Here is a 20,754-nt window from a genome sequence, read left to right on the forward strand (position 1 = left end):
AGGTTTGGGATGCTGGCTTTTTATTTTCTCACTAGAGAAATCCTGGCCCACACACATCTACCTATGACCTTGGCTTCGTCAGCACCATGAGCTCAGCAATGCATTTATCAACCCTGCCTTTTGACCTAATGAGTTTGAACACATTACATCAGAGAAGAGTACCAGGGTCAACAATTAATATTTTAGAGCTACAACTACATATGAATCTATGTGCTTGCACATTTAGCAATACTACAGAATAGTATTATTTATTTCTGATATTAAAAAGGATCAAATAAATTATGAGGTTTTCTACCAGGTATGATTATAGATGGCAAAATATTATTAATATCTCTGCATAATAAGCAGTAGGATTCAAAAGGTATGGTTATAAACCTAAGCCAATTCTAATTTTCCCTTAAGTAAAGCTCTATGTTTATTTGGATGATAAGTGATTCAGCATTGATAACTACTAACCATGCATGAATAGAACTGATAGAATTAACATTACACTTATCTCTTTGGTAAGTCAAAACTCCATGTAAGTAATTTTAGTGTTAAAAATTAAGGCATTGGGGCCAGCAGGTGGCATAGTGGTTAAGGTGCTCGACTCTCACATGGCTGACCACGGTTCCTATCCCAGACTTGGGGACTTGAAACTCACGGCGGGCACATACACATTTATGCCCCATATTCTAAAAGAATGGTGGAGAGGAGATTGTGGCATGGCCATCCTTTCTGGGGGTGAGGAGGGGGTGATTTCTCATTTTCTCTTTTTGTCTCTGCCTCTCCAGTGAATACATGGACTCTCCAGCAAATGCATGGACCCTACAGCAAAACTCTCTCTTAAAATCTTTTTTTTTTTTTTTTAAATCAAGGCATGTTGTGTTGCCTCAGGTCTTCCCACCACTTACATGTTTAACAATTGGAGCAACTATGTTGGTGTGACCAATTCAAGCTTCATACCAAAGTAGTGGAGGCTAATCCTAGTTTGCCTCTAAAAACATGTCATTGAAAGAAGTCAGTTCCATCTTGCTCATCTCTCAATGGAACCAAAATGAACATAGAACTATTCAGTATCTATCTTCTATCACATGGATTGAACAAAGAATTGTACTGTAACTATAGACTAACTCACCAACCTTGTAAAGACAAAAGCTAGACAAGACTACCTGTTTTTCAGACATCCTTTAACAATAATGGCATTGCTGCAAGTGGGTTCCAAAAGATATCCCTTAACCCTTGAATTAAATTGGATTCTGTGCTTGAAACCATTCAAATACTTTTCTGTTACCTGAAACTAAAGGAGTCCTAAGACATAAAACTGGGAAAGAGGAAGTCTAAAACCCAAATCAAGGATAGTTAATTGGTACATAATCACCAAAGAGTTTGATCACAGAATTTCTTGCAAAAAGAAAAGTAAATTACACATAAATGTTTTATTTACATATATACATCACATCCTAAAGAAATGATGGAAAAATAGGTTAAATTTGTTCTCTCTTGCAAAGCCCCGAAAATAAATATGTCATCCGAAGAGGGTGAAGTCAGCTATTATGTTCATATTTCACCCAAACAAAAGCATGCCATTCTGCTTATGGGGCAGGTGGCTTTAATTTCTCAAAATAAACAGACTAAAATGAAATATGAATTTGATTCTGGTTCATTTGGAGAAGACAAAATAGTGCCTAGCTTGAGACTGAGGCACCATATGGAGATAAGCACGGGCAGGGAAAAAAGAGACTGCAAGAAGGCACATTGCCAAATATTATGACTTTTAATCTGTTTACCAATAGCTTCCTAGATACCTCTAAAGGCCTTTACTTTTTACCTCTGAGTTTTCAGGCTACAGCAAGAATATGAATATGTATAAAGAAGGATAAATGATTCAGCTAAGATTTATTCTGTTAGCTAAGAGAGCTGGAGGCAATTTCATGTTTGCATTTTTATCACCACCTCTTTAAATAAGATTACATAAATTCTAAATTATCTAGTTGTTTCCCAAACTTACTTTGCATCAAATTTTGAATTAAATTCTTTTTAAAAGAATAATTAAAGTAGTTTTTTCTGAGACATTGCTCTCTTAACACCTGTAGGATCTGGTAGAACCTTTACATTTCTGTTTTTATAATGCATTTTCAAAGAATATTGACCATGCAATTAATATTTTGATTTCTAAATTGAATACTCATGGTTGGTTATGTCCATATTTTGAAAAAATACAAACTAACTCAATGAGGTCTGGTAAGTGATCTGGATCACATAGCACTAATGGGTCAAATATATAACTAGAGAATTCAATGAAATAGGATGTCTTCATTCCTACATTATTCTTGAGTTGCTCTGACATTAAATAATAATAATTAAGGTAGTCTTATATTTTGATATTTTCACATTCATTAAGTGCTAGTCATTAAACAGATGTGTGATTTTTAATCTTCACTAATAACATTATTTTATGGGGTAACATTGTTTAAAAATCATTAACAGGAATCTTGACCTTCTGAACCCTGTTTGAAAATGATAGACGGAGAGTGACAAAGATATTTTCAACTCTTAGGACTTTGCTTCAGGGAATTACATTTAGTAGCTCATCCTTATTACTTTATAAACAAAAAGAAATGCTTACTGTTGGAATAATTCTGGGATGCTCTCAGAGGCAGTGACTAAGTAACTACACAAATCAGAACTTTAGAAATAGGTGACTTTGACATGTTCCTTCAAGAGTACTTGTGGGTATAGTGCCCTCTAAATGTGAACGACTCCCATTACTAATACTATATTTTACTAATAATATTTTCTTTTTCCTTTTTTTTTGGAGAGGGTTTTGCTATAGAGCACGTGCGCTTGCCAGACAGAGAGAGAGACAGAGAGACAGAAAGTGAGAAATCACCCCTCCCAGGGGGGACGGCCATGCCACAATCCCTTCTCCTCCATTCTCCTCTCGGGATCTTGGGCACGCATGCACACGCGCGCGGCGTGACTTTAAGCCACCAAGTCTGGGACTTGAACCATGGTCGACTACGTGGGAGTCCAGTGACATAGCCATTACGCCAACTTCTGGCCCCCTAATGATATTTTCTCATAGACGTATCTCAGAAAAGGAAACCTTTGGTTGCCAGTTCCATGTTTCTGAGTGAGTGACAGGTCTTTGCAAATTGAAATAAAAATACTGCTTTAAATTTTAATAAAGTGCTCATTTAAATGTATCCTAAATCTTCCCATAACAAAATGAGAGCTCCCTAAAACTATTGTTTTTTTTTTTTTATGCTAGAACAAAAATGATGCCTGGTGTTAAAATGTTTATGAATTATTATTTAATTGCTCTTCATAATCTCAACAACTTTACTTCTTTCTTGTATTCTGATAAAGTATATTTTTTAAGCCTACAACATTTTTACTGTAATTTTTTTAAAAAAGACAGTTTCTCCCTACGTAATAATCCTCCTATGCCAACCAACCAAGTAGCTGGGACTATGGGAGCATGTTACCATGCCCGGGTTTTTCAGGATGGGCCAGAAATTGAACCAAGGCCTCCTAGGTGGCTTTGGCTTGCCAAGCAATAGCATCCACCAGCACGTTCTACCACAGAAAGGTCAACCATATCTTTTATACAAAGTAAACTTCAAATTTTAAACACCCAGGGATATGATTAATCAAAAAAGAAATGAGCTAACTCTACTTGAAACATTTTAAGATCTAAGAGTCCAGAAGAAATGAGATTGACAATGTCAAATCCAACCTACTGGATATCAACTTGCATCAATATATCATCATCACACATAAGTCATCCTTGAGAAAGAAGCTACATGAAAATGAGCTAAGAGCTGTTGTTATGTGGACATAAAATTGTTTATCAACTTCTTAAGATTGAAAAAGATGATATCTTCCAATCAAAATTAGTATTAATAACAGAAAGTATAACAGTTACAGGACAAAATGAAGGCTTACTGCAAATATTTGCTAAGATTAGTGGGCAGGTTTAAGCATAAAGAAAAACTGGATTTAAGGTAACTTCTCACTAGTAAAATAATGTCTTGTGAAATGCATGAAAAGCAAACACAGGTATTAAATGAGCAATGTGTCAGTAAAATCAAGTTTCCTGAAATAAGGATAGAGAGAGGGATTACAGACTATACCCACAGTGTGGTTCTTAGTCACAAAAACTAAGACCGTACAATATTGTCAGCTTACCTCTACCTTTCTGAATTATCTCAGGGAGGAACTGGGGATCTCAATACTCATATGTATTTTACAGGATTGTTGTGAGCACTAGATGAGTTAGTATATGTGTGAAGCACTTTGAATAGTGCCTTGATATGGTGGTGTGGTTTGTGTGCCAGTTAAGATGGTGGGCTCCCATCATGGCTCAAGTCCCAGACCTGGTGCCTGGAGAATCATGCCAGACATAAGTGTATACACGCCCAAAATCCTCAGGGGTGTGGCTATCTCCCCTGGGGGCGGGGTGGGGCGTGATTTCTCACTTTCCCTCTCTATGTATCTGTCTCCCTCCTTTCCAGTGAGAGTGCATGTGCCTATGACAAAAACCTAAAAATAAAAAGAAGCAAAAGACTTTCTTGGGACAGTACAATCTGTCATCCCATAAAATAATATAAACTTTTGCTCCTTCTGAAATCTGGCTTCAACAAATATCGTTTTAGCAAAATAAATGAACCTAGGTACTAACAATATGACGATAAATAAGACATGACACCTAGCAATAGGAGTTTACAGTGTATTTGAGGAAATAAGCACTTAAAACAGAAATTTAATATCGACCAGTGATGAGACGGAAGCAGAACTAAAATGCTTCGGGAGTGTAGAGGTAGAGATCTAAATTTCCACTGGTCATGGCTAGACAAGGCTTTCAAAGAAAATGGCATTTTATGAATAGAGCTAGGAGAGAATCGGAAATACAGACTTGGATCTCAAGAGGATGGTGAGGTCTCGAGGTAAATACCTGTGAAAGCATTGATAAAAGACATAATACAAGTCATGGTCGTAGATTAAATTATCCCAAGAGCTATGATAAACAAAGAATAAATCTAAACACTTAACATCTGGTATAAATGGATTGCTGAGTCTTTGTCTTATTTTATGTAGACCAGAATATGAAAACAATAGGGTTCGTTTTTTGCAGTTTCTACTTTTTGTAATTGCAGAGCAGTTTATATAAGACTAGCACTCTTTGATATAATGATTATAAACTTTAAAACTACCAGGAAGCCCTGGAGAGCGGGATTCAGACAGTGGCACAGTGGTAAAATGTGACACTCTGCTAGGTTGATCCTCATGGGAAGGTTCCATGTTCAGTCCACAGACCTCTCTGAGTGTTCCATGCATGCGCTTGTCCATGATCCAGGGGTAGCGGAAGCTAGAGGATGGATCAGAGTATCAAGACCCTGTTGGAGGTGCTGTCTCTTCGTATCTCTCATTCTCTGTTTTTCTTAGTCATGAAATATACTAAGAAATATACATTTTATAAAAAGAAAACTATCAAAAAGAAAGAACGAGGTTGAGCACTGGAAAGAAATCATTAATGGTACTGCAGACAGTGTGGGAAGAGGATGGGACATGGGGGAGAGTAAGAGGAAAGGAACCAAGGAGAAAAACAGAAAGGCAAGACATTTGAAGAACACAGAAATGGACAGTTATTGATGATAACATGTATGATATCTTCAACTGGACTGGTTCGAAGTGTATTTATGTTGAATAAATTGATTTTATAAGCTGTAGTGATGTACAGTGATTGAATGTGTAAAATATATTTGGAAAAGAAAAGCAAGCAGAAACTGGAGAAGAATTGGCTTTTACAAGAGAAGAGCACATCCAGTCTCCGTGGTATGGAGTACTCTAAGTATAATACAAAAGTATAATACAAAAACCTGGGGCGTGATTTCTCACTTTCCCTCTCTATGTATCTGTCTCCCTCCTTTCCAGTGAGAGTGCATGTGCCTATGACAAAAACCTAAAAATAAAAAGAAGCAAAAGACTTTCTTGGGACAGTACAATCTGTCATCCCATAAAATAATATAAACTTTTGCTCCTTCTGAAATCTGGCTTCAACAAATATCGTTTTAGCAAAATAAATGAACCTAGGTACTAACAATATGACGATAAATAAGACATGACACCTAGCAATAGGAGTTTACAGTGTATTTGAGGAAATAAGCACTTAAAACAGAAATTTAATATCGACCAGTGATGAGACGGAAGCAGAACTAAAATGCTTCGGGAGTGTAGAGGTAGAGATCTAAATTTCCACTGGTCATGGCTAGACAAGGCTTTCAAAGAAAATGGCATTTTATGAATAGAGCTAGGAGAGAATCGGAAATACAGACTTGGATCTCAAGAGGATGGTGAGGTCTCGAGGTAAATACCTGTGAAAGCATTGATAAAAGACATAATACAAGTCATGGTCGTAGATTAAATTATCCCAAGAGCTATGATAAACAAAGAATAAATCTAAACACTTAACATCTGGTATAAATGGATTGCTGAGTCTTTGTCTTATTTTATGTAGACCAGAATATGAAAACAATAGGGTTCGTTTTTTGCAGTTTCTACTTTTTGTAATTGCAGAGCAGTTTATATAAGACTAGCACTCTTTGATATAATGATTATAAACTTTAAAACTACCAGGAAGCCCTGGAGAGCGGGATTCAGACAGTGGCACAGTGGTAAAATGTGACACTCTGCTAGGTTGATCCTCATGGGAAGGTTCCATGTTCAGTCCACAGACCTCTCTGAGTGTTCCATGCATGCGCTTGTCCATGATCCAGGGGTAGCGGAAGCTAGAGGATGGATCAGAGTATCAAGACCCTGTTGGAGGTGCTGTCTCTTCGTATCTCTCATTCTCTGTTTTTCTTAGTCATGAAATATACTAAGAAATATACATTTTATAAAAAGAAAACTATCAAAAAGAAAGAACGAGGTTGAGCACTGGAAAGAAATCATTAATGGTACTGCAGACAGTGTGGGAAGAGGATGGGACATGGGGGAGAGTAAGAGGAAAGGAACCAAGGAGAAAAACAGAAAGGCAAGACATTTGAAGAACACAGAAATGGACAGTTATTGATGATAACATGTATGATATCTTCAACTGGACTGGTTCGAAGTGTATTTATGTTGAATAAATTGATTTTATAAGCTGTAGTGATGTACAGTGATTGAATGTGTAAAATATATTTGGAAAAGAAAAGCAAGCAGAAACTGGAGAAGAATTGGCTTTTACAAGAGAAGAGCACATCCAGTCTCCGTGGTATGGAGTACTCTAAGTATAATACAAAAGTATAATACAAAAACCTTGGTCTTACTCAAGAAATCAGAGGTCAGGGTTCAGACCTGCCAAAATAATAGGAAACCGAGAAGTAAAATCCCATATCTGAAAGACGTGTCTAGTGGGTTACCCCTAGAAATCAGTGAATAAACATTGCTTAAACCTTTGATTTGCCTGAATTAAGCATGTACAGGGAATCGCTGGGGACTTACCAGAAGTAACAGCTGGAAGAATGAGAAAAACTTTCATTTCAGTTGTTGTACATCACAAGAGAAAGAGAATTTAGAGTACAAATTAACTGCCTGCCAGAACAAAAATGAACACTTCAGGGGGTTCTAGCAAAATCCAAAATCTCTGGAATACGTCAACTATAATATTGAGTATACAATCAAAAATCCCTAGACATGTCCCCCAAAACAAGAGAATGTGTCACAAAATCTAGAGAAAAGCAGTTAATTATGTTTTATCCCTAGCTAAATGAAATACTGAAATTATAGTGTAGAGACTTTACAGCAGCTATTATAAATATGTTAATGCTTTCAAAATATATAGTAATAATACATTAACAGATGGAAATTATCAGAAAGAACTAGGTGGAAAAATTAAAGATACCACATCTGAAATCTTTAAAAATGTCTTCAGTGGCGTAAGCAGATTGGAGATGGTAAATGAATTAGCAAACTTAGGGACCTGCAGATGGCATAATGGTTATGTCGCTGGTTTCCCACATAGTCAACCACAGTTCAGGTCCTGGACCCAAAGTCTTAAAACTCATGCCAGGCGCATGTGCAAGTGTGCGTGCTGAAAATCCTGAGAGGAGAATGGAGGAAAAGGAATTGCGGCATGGCCAGTCCTCTAGGGAAGTGATTTCTTGCTTTCTGTCTCTCTGTCTCTGTCTGGCGAGTGAATGCATCATATAGCAAAAATCTGCCTTAGAAAGAAAAAAAAAAAGAAGAATTAGCAAACTTAAATATAAATCAGTAGAAAGTAAGCCATCTGAAGAATAGGCCTTGTAATGCTGAGCTCTGTGCATTGGGAGCTGGATCCCACATGGCCAACCCTGGTTTAAAGCTGGCCTTGGTTGCTTGAAGAAGACACTGTGTTCATGTGTATGTATGTCCAAAATTCCTATGGAATGGAGGAAAAAGGATGGCGGCATGTCCATTCCCCATTGTGGGGTGCTCTCTCTGGTAAGTGCGTGTAAGCTCTGGCAATAATAAATAAGTAAGTAAACAAAAAGATTCTCAGTGACATGAGGGACAATATCAAGAGGTCTAACATATGTGTCATTGAAGTCCTAGAAGGAGAAGAAAAAGAAAAAGCAAACCAATGCATTTTCCAAATTTGGTGGAAAATGTAACTTACAGATCTCAAAAGCTCAGTGAACCTTAAGCAATTTAAAGACACACACATTTAGACACATCATAATAAAATTGCTGAAAACATCAATAAGGAGAAAAACTTACAAAACAGCTAGATAAAAATGACATATTATATACAAAGATATAAATTATGGACAACTTTTCTTTGGAAACAATAAAAGCCAAAGGCAATAGAACAACATCTTAAAACTGCTTAAACATGAAATCTGGCAACCCAGAATTCTATTTCCAGATAATATATTCTTCAACAATGGAGGCTATCATTTCAAGATAAATGAAAATGAGAATATTCTTTACCATCAGAACTACACTACAAAATATGCCAAAGGGAGTTCTTCAGACTGAAGAAAATGACACCATATGGCAAATCAGATCTACTAGACAAAGTGAAGATTACTGGAAATGATACATTTAGGTAAATATAGAAGATTATATTTTTTCTTCATTTTATTTCCTTGAAAAACAATTACAAATGTTATAACAATGCCCATTGTATTTACAAAATATCTAGGACTTGGCATATATGAAAACATTAATACAAAAGATAAGATTGATAAATGAAGCTACTCAATTGTAATATTCTTATATTTTTGGTGAACTATTATAACGTTAACTCTACGTACATTGTAATAACTTTAAGATTCACACTAAATGCCTACATTACCCACTAAAAAGCCAGTAGAGGTGGAACCAGCAGATAGCATGATGGTTATGCTGCTGGAATCTCACATGGTTGACCATAGTTAGAGTCCCCAGTTTGGCAGCTTAAAATTCATGCCAGGCACATGTGCAAGCATGCCCAAAGTGCGGAGAGAAGAATGAAGGAGAAGGGATTGCAGCATGGCCATCCCTCCCCCTGGATGGGGGTTGATTTTTAGTTTTTTTGTCTTTCTAGCAAGTCTGCACACCCTACAGAAAAAAAAAAGAGAATGAATTGAAAAAGAATGGGACAGATAAGCAGCAAACATGATGATAGACAAATAGACAAATAACCACTGATAGATAGACAAATAGGCAAATAACCACCAAATGGTGGCTATACATATGAGATATTATAATGGAATTTTGTGTTTTATCTCATTCATTTTCAGAAAAGTAAAAATTAAAGCTAGATTCAGATATTATTATCTGTCTTCTAAGATGACTAAACATAAGGTCAACAATATTGAAAAAGTGGGCAAGGACACAGAGTAAGGGAAAGCCTAATATATTATTGCCGATTGTGCAAAATGATACAGCTACTTGGAAAACACTATGGAAATTTCTTATAAACTTAAACATTCACTTTGCCTTAAAAATGCAGAAATTTTACTCCCACATCTGTGTTTATGTCTATATCCGTGTCTGTCTATCTACCTATTTACCTATCTTCCTGCCTGTATCTACCTATTTCTCTATGTAATTATATACATAAGGAAATGTAATTACTTGTTGACTGCGAAGGGAAAAATAACAATGTTACAGTGGAGAAAGCTGGCAGACTCTACCTCACAAAAAAAGCGATTAAGTTAGCATCAGCAATTGCTATGATTTGAATGTCTACCAAATTCATTTATAGGGAACTTAATTGCCATTATGATGAAATGAAGCAGTGAACCTTTAAGAACTGATTAGGTCTTGAAGACTCTGGCCTAATGAATAGATTAATACCATTGTCATGAAAGTGCATTAGTTATCTAATTAGTTATTTGTTGTCTGTTAAAAGGAAAAGCACAACCCTCTTTTTCTCTGTTTCATGTGCTTTCTTGCCCTCTTGACTTCTGCCATGGGATGACAGATGCCAGCACCAAGTTCTTAGATTTTTCAGCATCCAGAAACATGAAATGAAGAAACTTCCATTATTTACAAATTAATCGGTTGTAGATATTCTGGAATAGCAGCAGAAAATGGACCAAGAGACCAATACAGGCACAAACTAAAATCATATGTCTCCTGATACACTGCAGCGAGAAAAATGAAACTTCTCTTCTGTAGTATTCTGGGTCCTCCTCCCCACAAAAATCATAACCTAAACTAATTATGAAGAAGTATTAGATTAACTCAAATATGGAAAGGAATTTTACAAAGTAATTTTTCAGTACTCTTCAAAATACCAAGAGCAAGAAGGACAAAGTAAGGCTGAGAAATAGTTCCAGACTGAGGGCACTGAAGAGACATGGTAACTATATAAGCTCCATGACTGGATAAAAGTAGCTATAAAAATTGTTGGCATGACTGGTGAAATTTAAATAACAACTGTTGATTTGAGGTAATGTTTTATCATGATAAACTATCAGATTTTGATAATTGTACTGTACTGTCTTTGAGTATAGTAAAAGTACATCCTTTTTTTAAAAAAAATTTTTCAGGTTTTTTTTTTTTTGTTTATTTTACTTATTTATTTATCTTTTGCCACAGGGAGTGTGTACTTGCTGGAAGGAAACAGAGAGAAAGTGAGAAATCACCCCCCAGAGGGGGTAAACATGCTGTAATCTCTTCTCCATTCTCCTTGGGATTTTCGGCGCACACAAACATGCCTCTGGCATGATTTTCAAACTGCTGCATCTAAGACTTAAACCTTGGTCAACCCTATGGGAGCCCAGTGCCTTAACCACCACGCCATCTGCTGGCTCCAAGAACACTCTTTTTGATGGGAAATCCACACTGAGATATTTAGAAGTAAAAGGACACAATGTTTCCAACTTAATTCTCAAATGGTGCAGAAAAAAAATTCATATATGTTCTTTATGTACAGAAAAAGGAGAGAATAAAGGGAACGATAAAACAAGTTGGCAGAATGTAAGCCACTTTTGAATCTGAATAAATACTTTATGGTGTTGCTCATATTAATCTTGCAATTTTTCTGCAAGTTCAAAATTATTTCAAAATAAATAGTTACCCCCAAAGTGAAATAAATAAGAACTATTTATTTAATAATCTAGTTGAACTCTTCATATCTTGCAGGAAGACTATGATAAATGCAAAGAAATAATATTACGAGTCAGGGTAGATTCTTTTATTTGGGCATAATTATAACGGACAGTATTCCTTTTGATTGACTGTATGACTATTTAATAAACATTAGGGAAGTGTCTGACTTATTTATTTATCTTTTGCCACAGGGAGTGTGTACTTGCTGGAAGGAAACAGAGAGAAAGTGAGAAATCACCCCCCAGAGGGGGTAAACATGCTGTAATCTCTTCTCCATTCTCCTTGGGATTTTCGGCGCACACAAACATGCCTCTGGCATGATTTTCAAACTGCTGCATCTAAGACTTAAACCTTGGTCAACCCTATGGGAGCCCAGTGCCTTAACCACCACGCCATCTGCTGGCTCCAAGAACACTCTTTTTGATGGGAAATCCACACTGAGATATTTAGAAGTAAAAGGACACAATGTTTCCAACTTAATTCTCAAATGGTGCAGAAAAAAAATTCATATATGTTCTTTATGTACAGAAAAAGGAGAGAATAAAGGGAACGATAAAACAAGTTGGCAGAATGTAAGCCACTTTTGAATCTGAATAAATACTTTATGGTGTTGCTCATATTAATCTTGCAATTTTTCTGCAAGTTCAAAATTATTTCAAAATAAATAGTTACCCCCAAAGTGAAATAAATAAGAACTATTTATTTAATAATCTAGTTGAACTCTTCATATCTTGCAGGAAGACTATGATAAATGCAAAGAAATAATATTACGAGTCAGGGTAGATTCTTTTATTTGGGCATAATTATAACGGACAGTATTCCTTTTGATTGACTGTATGACTATTTAATAAACATTAGGGAAGTGTCTGGGAATATGAATGAGAACAACACTTACCACTTCCTAGTGAAGGTAATAAGTAAATTGAATGAGATCAGAAAACAGGTAAAAACAGAACACTTCTATAAGCACTAGCATAAAGGAAAGTTTAAGATATTGCAGAACAATGCAGGAGAAGCACTAAAGCACTCTTTTGGTTTATTCCAAGAAACATCAAAAGCAATTTTTGAAGGACACAGAGGTTGGTAAGAGGAAACAAATATATGCAATAGATGGGGAGAAGGCATGGTACAACAGGGAGATGGGAGGTCGAAGAACAAGATGAGCAGAGTAAGAAAAAAAGATGGCACATTCAACAAATAAAACATTTTGGCAAAGGACTCCCCAAGGTATCTGCTAGCAAGTCTGGTCCTTGGAATCCCTACATTGTTGGAAGATGTCAAAGCAGAGACTATGCTTGCCCTTACTTGGCAGAAGGAATTAAGAACTTCATGTTCTCTAGAGATGCTATACAGTAGTCTCACCAGGACCTGAGGCAAAGTCTACTCCTTCTGACCTTGTCAATTGGACATCCTTGAAAACACAGTTCAAAATTCATGTCCCCAAGGCCTTCTTTCCTTTTCTCTTGCATTATTTTTATGGTTATCTTTCTAGAATCATACCCTATTTTATTGTTAATTATTTGTTTCCTCACCAAATAAAAAGTGCTGAAGGCAGGAATGACAGCTCATTAATCTATGTTAGCAACTCATAGTAAGTAGGAGGCATACAGTAGGCATTCAATAAGTGAAACCGGCCTGCTCCTCTTTCTGTAGCGAGTATTAGTAATAGATTCAGAAACCACATTTCTTATCATTAATGAGAGGTTGATTTTCACATTTCCTGTCTTGTTCCCTCTCAATAAACAATCATGCTATCTCAGGAACTCCAGAAAGCATCTTGCACAATGCTTTTTGCCATGTGAGTGAACACAATGATTCTTTGTCCAACCATGGGTACCAATTTTTTTCATTCAGAGAATGAATTCACCAAAGTGTATGCTATGTTGCCTTCAGGCATTAGTGCCTAAAAGGCAGAAATTAATTGTGAGAATGTTCTGCTCAATTGATAGCATGCTGTGGTTGCTCAATACTTATTTAAAATATCAACAAAACTTGTTTCTTTGCTTTGACCTTTGAATCAACTATATAATGTTGGGCAAGTATTTCGATTCCCATACATCTACATGCCAAACTTGAAAAATAAGGGACCTATTTTTCCCTCAGAATTGTTTCATGCCTGTATCAAAATACCAAGTTACCATGGTGATAGCTACTCCTGTAAATAGGGCAACTCTACCCCGTTATAGAAGCAAATATAACACAAAAGGGAGGCAAAATAAGTTTTGAAATAGGGGACAAAAGATCCTGGGGGAAATCCCCACTGTGAAAGAGATAAAGCCTGTTCCAGATAAAAGTCTTGGAAGGTGACAAGCATGCCTCTCTCCTTTTCCTCACAGGCCTAAAGGCAAGCAGAATAGAGAAGGACCCTGAATATGTGTAGTGAGGGGATGGAACAGTGGTGACATAATAAGGCTGTGTTTGCTGAGCACAGTGAAAATAAAGATTAATAATAGCAACATTCATTGTGGGCCTATTCTGGACCAAGCACTGTGCTACATGCTTCACATTCACAAACTCATTCAATTCTCGTAAGACTCAGTGAAAATTATCATAAACCTACTAAAGAGTCAGGCTGAGATTCCAGCTTGTGTACTTGACTTCCTCACTGCACGGCCCAGACAAGTAAGGAAAAAAGATTTTGAAAAGCTAAAGAAGAGAAACTGGCCCCATCTTTATCTTTAAAGAGGGAGGAGGAAAAGAAACCATTAGAAAAAGTATGACTGATCAGAGCTTTGATCTGCCCTAAGCACTGTGGCTTCCCAGAGATGGTCAGTGAGTGAATAGGGGAGGATGCAGGAGGGAGATGTGAGTAGCAAGTTATGGAGAAAAGTTGCTGTTGCAGTGAATCTCTGTAGAAACTGATGGGTATGTGTGCATAAGGGAAAATATGTGTGTACCCCTCCAACAGAGCATGATCATACTGCAATCCCTTCTCCTCCACTTCTCCATCCTCTAGGGACTCTAGACAAGCACACGCATTCTGAATGGTTTGGAAGTCATTGGGACTGGGACTCAACCCAAGGTCAGCCCTGTGGGATCTGGCTCCCTTAAACCACCAGGCCATGGTGCTGACCCAAAACTTGTACTTTAATGTCATTATATTTTTCCATGAACCTTTTGAAGTTCCTTGTATAATTAACTTCTTTTTGGGTGAAAGGAGTCTTTGTTTCCCTCTTCCATGTATTTTATCGATATGTCTTCCTTTAGTGAACTTGTTTTCCATTTCATTTTTAACAGATTTCAACAAATTGTCAGGTTTGGAAAGAACGGTGACTTGTGGCTTTCATCTTTCTCTATTCCACTTGTTGGAAATAGTCTTAATTTTAGCCCTCTCTAGGCTGCTGGCCATGTGAAGCAAGGAAGCTTTGACATTAAATGCTTCACTCAGGCTAGAATAAAAGAGATGGGACTCAGGGCGGTACTCTTGGGGGTGATGGTGCTGAAGTAGGAGGGCTCTTTGGAACCTCAACAGCTCTCTGTGTCCCGGAGAAATCTTAAGGGGAGGGGTCTGCCTCTGCCAAAAAAAAATTGGCTCTGTGGAGTCATAAACTCTCCACCAGTATTAAAACCATAACCAGTCCTTAATGATATACTGCAAAGAATTGCAAAGTGTTGCTTTGTTGAAATGTCAACACCATAACTAATGCAAACAAATGAAAATTGTTCTTCAAAGCTGGTTATTTGGAAGTTTACATGCCCATTTTAATCAAGGTGCCATTTGTGCAAAGCCTGTTTGAAATATCCAGTGGAACACTCACATTTATTTGTGGTCATGTCTCATTTTTAGCCCAAAATTCTATCAATCAGATTCATCACCATTTCATTCACTATGCTAAACTTCATATAACTTTCTTTTCAAATATGGTGATCTCAACTGGGCATGACTGAGGTGTATATCATGCTGGGTAAAGTCTCTTCACCATCTAAATGATGTATATAGTGATTTAATGTATGAATAATAATAAAATATATAAATTAATAAAGTGAAAAAAGATATGGAATCCATTGTCAGGGGACCTTCTCCACTGAGATTTTCCTGAATGTATTGTAAGCTACAAATGTCATTCCAAAAGAGGAATTCAAAAGTATTGTGATCAAGGTCAGTATCGATGAAAAACGTGACCTTCAAAGATGACCGTTTGATGTGGTCTTCACTCACAAAGGTAAGTACAATTTGATAGTCCTGAAAGAAATAACTACAGTGGCCCCTCAGGATACTAGGGAGATTGGTTTCAGGATCACTGTGGATTTCAAAATCTGAGATTGCTTAAATTCCTGATGTAGAATGGAGGTGGACGGTGGTACACTCCACAGGGCTAACCCACATAGGGAGGTTCTAAGTTCATGTTGGAGACCTCAGTGAGGCTGGCGGAAACTGGAGGTAGACTGTTGCATTGAGACCTTGTTGAGAGGGCAGTTTCTCTCTTTTCTTTCTCTCTCTCTCTGGTTCATGAGAGATAAATAAAAATAAATTTTAAAAATATAGATTGGAAGACCAGAGCATGGCATGATGGTTAAAGCAGCTGGATTTTACATGACTGGCCATGTGACTAAGTCCCAGGTACTGTGACTTGAAAAAAATCATACTTGCTCATGGACATGTGTGCCCCAAATCCTGAGAGGTTTTTGGAGAAGAAAGGATTGTGGCATGGCCATACCCATGGGGAGTGCTTTAAATTTTTTCTCTCTGCTTTTTCCGCTCCCCAGCATACATGCTCTATAACAAAATTTAAAATATGTCTATGTAGAATGGCATAGTATTTTCTTCTAACCTATCGACATCCTTTTATATAATTTATCCAGGAAAGATACAACCATTATAGCCCTAACTATGTAGCACACGTTTACAACAAGGAAACAATTTTTGTTTGTGGCTGTGTGAATCTACAATGCAGAACCCATGAATCCAAAGATTTGTCTGTACTTTCTTTATCAGACACATCCACCATTTTATGGTGTACAATGACCTGAATAACGAAAACAGTATTAATTATTAACCTTATTAAGCAAATTTAAGGCTAATAGTTTGTGCCTTTCTAGTAGAAGGATTTTTTGGGGAGTTTGTTTTAATATAAACTTCTTAATGAAGAATTTTGATTTGAAACTATATTCTTAAAGAAAAGAAAATTAAGACTTCCATTTATTTAAACATGCTTGTGGTCTTACACGTTACATCAATTGTGATGAAGTTCCCCAAAAAGTGGTTTCAATAAGTGATGAAAGTTTAACCAATTATTTTGACCAGCGAAATAATAAGTAACCATTTCCTAAGGTCATCCAGCATCCATGTGCCATTGTGATATTCATGGATATTCTGTGGTCCATTTTGTGTATGTAGTTTTGTACAAATTACCAAAAATTATGTGCATCTTATTTAAACAGAATTTTAGATCCTTGAGGGTAGAATAAGATCTATGATATTACTAACAACCAATGAAAGAGTCTAAAATTTTAAATGTAATAATTTAAAATAAGCAAAATTGGGTCAATAACCAATAAAATAATAAAAATGAAATAAAATGTTTTCTTCTATTGTTACTGTTCTTATTTTTTTAAATGTTCAATTTTTGGCTTTTCTATAACTCTTTTATATTGATACAAAAAAATTAACTGATAAGACTTACCTCTGGCAAATTTAACTGGATCAATATTTGCATGACTTGATTTTATCTTAATTGGGTATCTTGAGACTCACTGCAGGTTTTTTTGTTTTTTCTTAGTATGTGCCAATAAGTCCTCTCTTCCATTTGCTCTTCTTAAAATTGTATCCACAGGCAAAAATTCCAACCGCTCCCCTTTCTCCGTCGATACCATACTCTGAACTATATTGCATTATTGCCAAGATTTTACTATTCTCAAATGCAAGCCAGCTCACATTAGGAAGTTCCAGATGGAAACGTAAGCAGATCTAACACTTCAAATTGTAACATCAAAAGGCCTTTTTAGGGATGTACTGATTTAAAGCAATGCAACTTTAAATTGCTATAATACAAATGAGACTGTCTTTAATCAAAACCCTTTATATTTCTCCTAAAACCTTACATAGGTATATTTGTTAGCTATATTGCATTGGTCAAAATAGCAAATATATGAAAAATATAACATAATAATGTTATAATGAACATTCATGTCTTAGAACTCATTATAAAAATAATATTTTGAAAAATATTAAAATTATCTTCGAAGAATCCTTGAGTATTCTGTCAATCCATATCACATGATGCCACTCTCACATGTCGCTACTAGCTTATGCTTTGTGCTTATCATTGCTTCATGGTTTTTAATAGTGTTACTAAAAAATGTTGTGACTAAATATATTGTTCTTTAAAATGTTTATTCATTTACTTGTTTTATGAGAAAGAGAGAGACAGAGAGAGATTGAGGCAGGGAGACAGGCACTCTCAACAGGGTCCTTATGCCAAGTTTCCCCCCGGGATCATCCAGCCTGTATCAAGTGTACACACACATATGTGTGGTGTGTCCTATGTACACATGATCCTAGAAACCTCAGGATGTCAAACCAGAGGTTTCCATATGGGTCTGGCTTCACTGAGTATGATATTACCACTATGCCATTGCTGTTGACCCTGTATTGTTATCTCAAACTTTTTATTTAGAAATTATTTTCAACTTGTTGAAACCTTACCAGTAAAGAAAGTTCCTATATGTTCTTGATATTCTGTGTTCTTAACTCAGATCCCCTTGAAGTTATAATCTTACACAGTTCAATTATCAAAACATATAATTTTGTATGTGAATTATTTATTTATGTCATTTTCAAAGTGTTTTATCCTTTGTTGCTCAATTTTTAAGACTTCATAAATTACTAGGAATTTAATCCTTCTTTCAAAGTATACATAGCAAATATTTTCTCTCAATTTTTCAACTTGTCAGGTTTGTTTTTTTTTACTTTATTTCTGATATTTCATGCCATACAATATTTTAATTTTTATGTGGTCAAATGTACCCATCTTTTCTCTGATTGCCTGTAGATATTTAATCATAGTTAGAAAGTCTTTATTCACTGCAATTTAAGAATAATTTACTCATGTTTCCTTCTGGTATTTGAATGGTTGGCTTTGCGTATAGTTCCCTGAACTATACAGAAGTTAATACCGTGTATGATGTGAGATTTATATCTACTTTTGTCTTTTTTCAAATGGTTACACAATTACTTCAGCCAGCATCATTTATTTATCTATTTATTTTTAAATAATTATTTTATTATTTAACTTCATTTATTTTGCTTATTTATTTATTTTAATTTGACCAGAGAGGGACAACGTGAGAGAGAGAGAGATGGAAAGCAAGGCACCAGGCTGGGGCGCGAACCACGGTTGACCATGTGGGAGTTCAGCTTTCCGAACCACCATGCCACCTTCTGGCCCCAGCATCATTTTTATAAAGTCAATCTTTGTCCCAGTGATCTAAAATGCCACCTCTATCATATACTGAACAATCATATATTTTTCTGCATATCTGAGTTGATTTCTGAACAATATTTCATTGTTGTCTAGTCATGTACTCACACTATACTGGTTTAATTATAGAGTCTTTAAAATGTATTTTAATGTGAGGTATAGCTAGTCTTTTTTGTATTTTTTCTTCCTTAGTCTTTTTTTTGACTTTTTTGCATATTTGTTTTTCAAAACAAATTTTAGCATCATATCAAATTTTACTATTTATATTTTGGTCTTTTTTGGAAGTACGATCTACTTATTCAAAATTTTTGTATAGTATCCCCTTATAAAATATACCATAATTGATCTATTCTATTGTTAATGCCCATTTGGACTTTTTCTATTTCTTTTATTATTATGACATTTATTGTTTTGAACAATCTTCAGTATGTCTCACATGATTTGCTCTAGAATACAAGTAGAATCGTAAGCCCATAAGATATAAACAGCCTCACCTTATTGAATAATACCAACTTTCTTTCTAACGGGGTTATTTAATTAAAGGTAAATTTCCAGCAGTTACATAAAAAATGCTTATTAATGTTTAACCACATAGATTTTTCTAGCTGTGGTTTTAATTAAAGTTTCTAGAATAATTTTGTTGCATTTATTGTTCATTGATGACAGAGCCTAGAGGTATGTAAAGACAGTCTATAATTATTTACTGAATTGTGGCCAGAATAACAAATTAATTGAGATTTGCTTTGTGTTCTGTTATGTTTTCAAGTTTCTAAACACTTCATATGTTCTTTAAAAGAGACAATTTTTATTTTTTTTTATTATTGGGCGTAATGTTGTATACAATGCTATTAGGTCAAGTTTTTAAATTGTATTTTTCAAACATTCTATATTTTTATTTTCAGCCTGTTCAATCTGCTAATTATTGGGGGTTGAAGGTAGGAAGTATACAGAGCTTTTTTTGGTGATTGTTGACTGGTCCATTTCTCCTATAGTCCTGTAGATTTTAGTATATGTATACTTCAAGATTATATTGTTTGGGACCAGCAGATGGCATGGCTGGACTCCCAAGTAATCTACAGTGGTTTGAGTCTCGAACCCGAAGACTTAAAACTTATGCCGGGTGGGTGTGTGTGTATGTGTATGTGTGTGTGCCCAAAATCCCAAGAGGAGAATAAAGGAGAGGGGTTTGTGGCATGGCCATCCCTCCTGGGGGGTGATTTTTCACTTTCTGTCTGTCTCTCTATTCTCCAGCAAGTGTACATACCCTACACACACATACACACACACACACACACACACACACATACACACACACACACAAAAACTCTAAAAAATGATTATATTGTTTGGTGCATTAAGGTTGTGGTTATTTCTAACTAAATTATGTAACTCTTTGTAGTGAATTCTTTTTTAAAATTGCTTTTAGTGCTTTTTTGGTTTTATAACTAAAACCTGGAAATAAGTTTCACTACAGAGAGGCATCTAGAGAAAACCCGCTAGTACTGATTTGAGAAGTAGAAAATGGGGTTCTTAAAACTAAGAAAATGATAATCTTTCTCTCCTTTATCTTTAGTTTTTCAGATCCCCAATGCTTTCCAATTCTATCGTAACAGCAGCTGCAAAAGCAGCCAGCAAGATGAGACTGAAAGAATACAAAGTATGAAGGAGAAGAAACAGTAAAGTAGCAATTTCAGGAGAATGAGACCAAACTCTATTGCCTTTCTTTCTTCTTTCTTTCTTTTCTTTCTTTCTTTCTTTCTTTCTTTCTTCCTTTCTTTCTTTC

The sequence above is a fragment of the Tupaia chinensis genome, unplaced genomic scaffold (genome assembly GCF_000334495.1).
Source record: "Tupaia chinensis unplaced genomic scaffold, TupChi_1.0 Scaffold000414_1, whole genome shotgun sequence".
Taxonomy (NCBI): domain Eukaryota; kingdom Metazoa; phylum Chordata; class Mammalia; order Scandentia; family Tupaiidae; genus Tupaia; species Tupaia belangeri.